Genomic DNA, 8,226 nt, shown 5'->3' with positions numbered 1-8,226 from the left:
TCAAAATGCTTGTTGCTGAAATCAGAATCAGAAATCCAAAGTTATTAAGTTTACTGTCACATGAGATAAAGAAATGCAGCAAATCCTCACAATTGAGAATCTAGAAATACAGAAAGTCTAAAGATCAATTTTCAGTAGTTGCTGATTGATTTTCTGTTGCTCAACTCTTGTTTCAGCTCTGGTTATAAACAGTATGGGACAAAAAATATTGGACACATTTGGGAAATCATTTATGTAAATGAGAAATAACAGTGGCCCAGGAACGGACCCTTTAGGCACACCACATCTTTTTCTTTGTTGGAAATGTAAATTTGTGAACATATGCTGTGTCATGAAAAATATTTTCCTGATTCAGTGCATTAAAAGCTTTTAACAGATTTAAAAAAAAAAAAAAAAAAAAAAAGGCTGAATAAAAAACAAACAAACATAATTACCAAGTGCTGTTGAGATTTTGTCTTTATGTAATGCTAATGGATAGCCTAGCTCTTTCAAAAGTTCAAAAATACACCTACCAACAACTCTAAACCGTACAAAAACAAATGTAGAAGATTCTTAGTCTTCCAGGTCTTCCAGTTTTAGGGGGAGGTATTAACTGTCTACTTCTTGACAAATGACAATGTATTTTCCCCTGCTTTCAGTTTTCATGCTAAGCTAGGCTAACCATGTATTGACTCCAGCTCCATACTTCACGCACAGATGCAAGTGTGGTATCAATCTTCTTATTTCACTCTCATAAATCAAGCAAATAAATACATTTCTCGAAATGTTGAATCATTTCCTTTAACATTTTCCTCCTTCACATTTGAACTGCCCTGAAACATTACAGTAAGTAGTCTACCCATCATTACCGGCTAACAATCTTATATTGACATTACACAACAACATGAATACATGTGCAAATAAGACTATCATCACTTAACCGTCAAGCTAATCTGTCTCCATGTTACCCAATGGTTAATGGCACCATTTAATGCATGTTAGGAAATTTGTGTTTGCTTAACACCTGAGCATTTTGTTCACTGTTCCAACATTAATCCATGCAAGCCACTGTCAAATCTAAGTGATAAACATCTCAAATGCCGCTACAATTTCAATATTGTCCTTAGGTGGAGGCCTGTTTTCATTGGAGAACTGTCCAGTGATAAAACCCTTAACATTATGTGCTGTCAGTAAGTAAGTAGCTGAGATTTTGTAAATACTGCGGTGCTGACCAACCAAAAACAGGCTCTGAAACGTTAGCTGTGTCCTAATTCTATATACTGCATACCAATTCTAGGCAGGTTTTGAGTATGTAGAGTGTTTATAGTGGGGAAAATGACAAAATTAAGTATACTCTAAAGTCAGGATGCATACAAAGTAATGTTTGATGTGCTCGATGATTAGTGTGCTGTTAATGTACACTATTCTCCCACCATCCAGTGGAGCAACTTACAGTTGCAAAAAAAAGATCCCCTCCAGCCTTGTTTTAAGATATATACTCCGCTTTGAATAGAAAGTTGTGTCTAATGTGTTTTTTCCACTTGAAAAGTCCAATTACCTACTTAAAGTCATTAAAATGACTTCTCCATTATGGGAAAATCCAGAATCTATCAATATGTAGTATTTTTAATTTCAAATGCTTTACTGAAAAATCATGGGATGTACCATGATTGGCCTGCAAAATTCTAGTGACGTCACAAATCACACTCGTAGGTGCACTTAAATTCAACAGATGAATGTGAAAACAGCCTTCTAGGGTCAAACTCTGCACAAACATCACTCTGCATAGTGAAACTCAAACATCCAATGGAAGGAACAAGAAGAAAAACACTTTTGAGTGAAGGTGGACTTTAAATATTCACATGATGGCTATATAGTTAACAGTCAAAGCCTGAGGTATTGTTTGTATAAAATGATGAAGTATGTTAATTTCTTGTAAACTACCACAAGAATAAATTCTCAGGAACACAGAGGAGATTAGTGTCCTGATACCGCCCTGCTCTCAGTGCCCCTTTGTCTCCAATGTAACACAGTAAAGTTACAGTTAAGAGTGCAGCTTCATTGTTCAGTATGAGGTGTTTGTTCTTTTGACCACACCATTTCACACAGTTCCATATCTCTTGATCATTAGTCAGGTCAGATAATAAGAGAACAAGGCTGTGGCCTATTAAAATTAACTACCTGGAACTGGTGGATGGAGGGCCTGTGCATAGGGCAGACTTATATATGATCCCTGCATTTGGAGGAGGCCTACTTCCTTATACCTACCGCACTCCATTCCAGCGGATCAATAAGCACTGCTGAGTTCCATTAAAATGCAATTGCGCCTTTTGGCCCAAAGGGTGTCTGGCTTGCCACCCGGTTACAAGCAAACTGACGGCTAAAATAATGCAGAACTGTGAAGGTGAGTAGAAATGGTCAGGCTCATTAATTAAAAGCTGCCACGGGCCACTGAAGATCTTTTCACAGCAGCCGGGGAAAGAGAAAAAAAATTATTAAAGATATTCATGAGCTGAGTGAACAGGCAGGGTCCTGGGGGTATCAGCTTTGCATGAGGGTGCCCATTCCTCTGGACGGGCTTCACTGCGGGTGTCATCTGATCACTGACAATAATGTGAGACATTTCATAATTATGAATGGGGTGAGAGCAGAGGGAGGCCTGCCATGCAACAGTAATGATGAAAGCATTACAGCTGTGGCAGTGAGCAGCTAATGACAAGCAAAACAGCAGCAGACTGACAGAAAGGGTGAAGCCAGGGCAGGTACTGAATATTTATGACTTTCAATTATGATTGTTTGTTGGTTCCACAGGCCTAGACTTTCAGAGGATCATACATTTTTCAGAGGCTTGCTTTAACTTTTAGAAAATGTAACAGGTTATGGTGTCAGGAGATTAAGTAGGTTAGGGGAAATTGGTTTTCAAAGTCTCAACAGCAGTGAGAAAGTTACTATAATGGACTCTAGACAGGGAGGATGTTGAGGTGACCCCGGGTTAGGTGATTAGGAGGAGGGGGGTTGTTTTTTTTTTTGTTTTTTGGGGGTGGAAAAGATGGTTGAAATACGCACCGTCTCCTGTCAGAGAAGCCTCTCTGCTTTGTCATCAGCTGCCTGCAGAGCCACGTCTGAGTTCTTCAACACCCCCAACTCCACGTTTTTGTCAGCTGCAGCAGCGCACTCAGTCCCTCCATCAAACCCTCTGTTATCATGACCCGACACCGTTCCGCCGCCGCTGCCTTCCCAAGTAACCCGAGACGGCACAACAACGCGCACCGTCCCGTTCATCTCCTTCCCGTTTCCTGTGCTCTTCTTCTTCTCCTCCCCGACTTCCAGGGACTTTTTACCGCTTTTGGAGAGCCTCTCGGACAGCTTCCTGGCCCAGTGCGTAAAGGTGATGTCCAGGGAGCCCCTCCTGCTCTCCGTGTTCAGCTGGACGTTACCCGTGTACCACAGAACCCACCACACCAAACTGAGGAAAATAATGATCGAGCCCGTGTAGATGAAAAAATCCCCGTAGAACCGGCCGTTTACGTTCAGGTTGCCGAAAATCCCGACCAGAAGTACAACCAGACCAGCTACATCAAAGACTATGGCGAGGAAGAATAACGGCGCGCACTTCCCCATGCACTTGTGGGCCATACCGGTGGAGAGGTAAAAGCCAGAATAGCGGCGCTGCACGGTTTAACTTGTTTTTCAGGACGCACATTTCCCCAACCTTTACACCTGTGCGGCGTTCACCTGTGCTTAAGCCCCGCCCATATTCTTGCACGTCACTCCAGTGGGCTCCCAGGGGCCTCATATCGTCGTGCTGCTTTCACATGCACAGCGTAAATTTCCCACTTCGAGTCTCCGAAGACTCATTTTCGTCGGGAAAGAGGCAGACATGGACGAGAAAATACCGTTCATCTCAGCTTTCAGATGATGGGAACACAGAGCTGATAATATGACAGGTTTTCTGAATTTAGTAGTACTATTACACTTGCATCAGACTAAATAGGTAGTAGTAATTTCAAATGACATTTCGCGGCCACTTGATCCAAATCACAACACTTTTCTTTGGAAGTATTTCCAATCAAAGTAAAAGTCCCCGTGACAACAGTGCACAGTGCGGTTTATGGATTAAGTGTTCCCTGCTTCCAGTAGCACAAAATTGCATCAATTGTATCTTGGTGGTTATAGAAATCTCAGAGTTATCTCAAAACCCATAAAAGTATGTGTATAGCCATGGCTGTAGCCAAGAGCTTAGAGGTCATGAGTTCAAACCCCCTCTTTTATAATTCTCTTATAAAATGTTTTAATAATTTCTATTTTACATATTTTATTTATTCAAGTACAGCTGCAATTATGTTTTCTACAGATTTCCTGTAGAAATTCTGCTTATAATGACCAGCTGAACTAAAATAACTGTGTATAATTAGTACCACAATTCTTTCAGAATCTGAACCAGGTAGGTTTGCACATACAAGGAATTAGACTTGGTGTTGTGGTACATTACAGTCAAAAATATACACAAACTTAAATAATCCTAAATAATATAAAAAAGAAAGAAAGGATTTTACAGTAAAAATATGTAAAATATATTCTAAGTGAGAAGAGCTGCTACAGGTTTCAATTTTAAATTGAAGAGAATGAAATGAAATGTACAAAATATTGACCAGGAATGTGCAAATGTACATAGTGTAATCAGTACATGCAATGTGCAATTAATAATAATAATACTACAAGTTGTATTAATGTAATGCACCATGTTAGATCAAAAATCACAGATGTGCAAATATAAGATTATGGGATTTTATGTTAATATAACATGTAATATCTATGGGTGGGATAGAATCCGTGTCAGTGGGGGTCCCGGGCCTTGTTGATGAGGCCGGCTGCAGATGGGAAGAAGCTGTTCTTGTGGCGTGAGGTTTGAGGTTTGCCCTTGTCCTTGTCAGTTGCAGCAGTATACCAGATGGTGATGGAGGAGGTGAGGATGGACTCAATGATGACGGTATAGAAGTGCACCATCATTGACTTTGGCAGGTTGAACTTCTTCAGCTGCCACAGGAAGTACATCCTCTGCTCAGCCTTCTTGGTGAGGCTGCTGATGTTCAGTTCCCACCTGAGGTCCTGGCTGATGATGGTTCCCAGGAAGTGGAAGGATGCCACAGTGTTGACTGGGGAGTCACACTGGGTGATAGAGGCGGTGTGGCTGCGTTCCTTCTGAAATCCACAACCATCTCCACTGTCTTTAGAGCATTGAGCTCCAGGTTGGTTTGTCCACACCAAGTCACCAGATGGTCAACCCCCTACCTGTAGGCGGTCTCATCCCCACCAGAGATAAGCCCACTGATGACTGGAGGTGCAGCTGTTGGTGTACAGGGAGAAGAGAAGTGGACAAAGGGCGCATCCTTAAGGGGAACCGGTGTTGATGGTCAGGGAGTCTGAGATGTTCTTCCCCAGCTTCACATGCTGACTCCTGTCAGACAAGAAGTCTGTGTTCCATTTGCTGGTAGAGTCAGGCATGTGTAGCTGGGAGAGCTTATCCTGCAGGAGAACTGGGATGATCGTGTTGAAGGTGGAGCTGAAGTCCACAAACAGGACTGTGTAGGTTCCTGAAGAGTCCAGGTGCTGGAAGATGTAGTGGAGGGTCATATTGACCGCATAGTTTACGGATATGTTGGCTCTGTGGGTGAACTGCAAGGGGTCCAGGAGTGGGTCTATGATGGCTTTGAGGTGGGACAGCACAAGGTGCTCAAAAAACTTCATGACAACAGAAATCAGGGCGACGGGTCTGTAGTCTTTAAGTCCTGTGGTCCCTTGTGTTTTGAGGAGGGGGATGATGGTGGAGGGTTTGAAGCAGGCTGGCATGTAGCACATCTCCAGTGAGGTGTTAAAGATGTCTGTGAACACCAGAGACAGCAGGTCAGAAGAATGCTTCAGGGTGGAGGGAGAGACAGAGTCCGGTCTGGCTGCTTTGCGGGGGTTATGTCTATTGAACAGCCTGTTAATGTCACTCTCCAGGATGGAGAGAGATGTTGTTGTGTTTGGGGAAGAAGTTTGTAGTTGGTAATCTGTCTGAGGCCTCTACAGACAGAGGCAGAGTCGTTAGCTGAGGACTGTTGGAGTTTCTCAGAGTACAGTCATTTAGCCTCTTAGACTTTCCACTCAAAAATGGAATCTTTTATTTATTTATTTGGTTAGCCTAAAAGTAATTCAGTTTAAAGGGGAACTCCACAGATTTTCCACATAAAAGTGTGTTTACAGGTGTTGGGGAGTAGCTACTGCTGCACATGTGAAAAAGCAATTTGCGTCTCCAAAGGGATCTGTTTAAAATCTGATAAATTGCCTCAAGTGATGTTACTTGAGTCAGTGTCAATGGGGTGGAAGACTACAAGACTTTGAAAAGTAAAAAAGTCTGGGGATGTGAAGTTAGAAAGAAGTGAGGTAACCAGACCTCTGTAGCCACTGCTCATCTCTGCTGGAGGCTAGCAGCTCCAGCCCACATTAGCCGCTACTAGCATAACACACCCAAATCTGTAGAGTTGAGTAAATTGATGCAATGAGTTGCATTGTGGGTAATGTAGGCCAGGTTTTCAGGATGGAGAATGCATGCAATAAAAAGATGATATCTCTGGTTCTGCTGCATCAATTTTGATCCTTTTTAAAAACTGTCCATTTTAAGTCCAACAGAAAATGTGAACTGCACTACTATTATGTTGTAATAATTGTGCTTTTTCTTTGCTATAAAACATGACCTTCAATACATGCAAGTGCAGGTATTTAAAATTTTCAAAAGGTTGAGCATGAAAACACTAAATCAATACCTTCAATCATGATATTTTGAACTATTTAGTCAGACTCAATAGAGGTGAAATCAGAAGACATAATAGAGAGGAGGTCATTTCATATTGAATTTATGAATATGAGACGTTCACTGGAATACGCAATCCACAAAACCCTCTGAGTGGCATATTTGCATTTTCAGTTGTTTGTATTGTAGTGAGCTCAAAATGCTCCACACTCAGCATCGCAAACTCAACACATCAATAATGTGTAAGAGTCAAGTGTCCACAAATTATTATGTTAACCAAGGCAGTAAACGCTGCAGTGAGTTGACCTGCAGTACAAGAACAATATAAAATAGCTTCACTGTAGAGTCAAGCCAGTAGGAGTGAGTAATGTTTGCTCCAGTTCAATTTAGAATAATGTTAAAATCACTTGTGGGAAATGAACAACTGTTTCACATGAACGCCTGCAAATTTTAACGAGATGTCACATTATTTGTCTACATGTCATCCAGGGACCACCAGAAGCATCCCAGTGGGACTCCCTGATGTGGTTGGACTGTCAGAACATTGAGAGTCTTCAAGTCACAATGAGTCAGCACTTACCACAAACTATTCAACACTGTAAGATCTCTGCTGGTACACCCTAAAGACAACGAGAGCCCTGGACAACAGACTGAATGAACATCAGCCGTCTGCGAACACCAGACCAAAACCAGTCACAGCAGCCACTGGGGAGAAGTCAAGGGTCATCGACTAGGAGTCAGCTGATGGACAGAATAAGATCAAGACAGACATTCACATCTGATGTTAGAGACAGGAGTTGCCATATTGTCCCATATACCACATATGAATATTTACCCAATGACATGAATTCAACATTATGTAATCTGCTTGCAAGTGACTTCACTTGTGTTGGTTGTAAATAACAAAACTGGGTCATTTTTGTTGTTCCATGTAAGAAAACTAAGCATTACTTCATGCCACAGCAGCAGAATGAGGAGAAGATATAGTTCACCAGACATGGATTGATGAATTTATTAAAACTATCAAATGTGGGGCAACTTAGAGTGAAAGAAGGAGTTAAAAGTGAAACACACACAGTTGAAATTATTCAAGGGGAATTTTCAATTTGCTCGGCTGAAGTGACTGCAAGCATCTCTAGCTGCTGAGATTATTAAGAGTAATGATGGAAAAATGTGTCACAACATGCAAAATATTCATCTAAACTATTCACAATGTGCCTGCATTCTTAGAAGGTAATTGGAAATAGAAAATCCTCCCCTTCTTCGGTTGTATTTTACCTCTTCTGTGGCTCTGCTATGTGTGGTCAATTTGTAATTGTGATGTCTGATGTCTGCATGACACACAGAATTTTCCCAGTAGCATTCCTGATGCTCAGATCAGTGACCCCAAACCTATTCATTTAGGCAGCAGGCTTATTGAAACTGCAACCTAGTCACACTATGAATGATTTCAT

At 41.5% G+C, this 8,226-nt stretch overlaps 1 long non-coding RNA gene across 1 annotated transcript; it reads left to right on the top strand.

Annotated features, from left to right (window-relative positions):
• Positions 1-416: 416 nt before the first annotated feature.
• LOC121886393 lies at positions 417-7,810 on the top strand. Its single transcript, XR_006092722.1, has 2 exons — positions 417-2,741; positions 7,262-7,810. It is a non-coding gene; the product is annotated as an uncharacterized LOC121886393 (long non-coding RNA).
• Positions 7,811-8,226: the final 416 nt, after the last annotated feature.

The sequence above is a fragment of the Thunnus maccoyii genome, chromosome 20 (genome assembly GCF_910596095.1).
Source record: "Thunnus maccoyii chromosome 20, fThuMac1.1, whole genome shotgun sequence".
NCBI classification, from domain to species: Eukaryota; Metazoa; Chordata; class Actinopteri; order Scombriformes; family Scombridae; genus Thunnus; species Thunnus maccoyii.
This window is presented reverse-complemented; position numbering and strand designations above follow the sequence as displayed.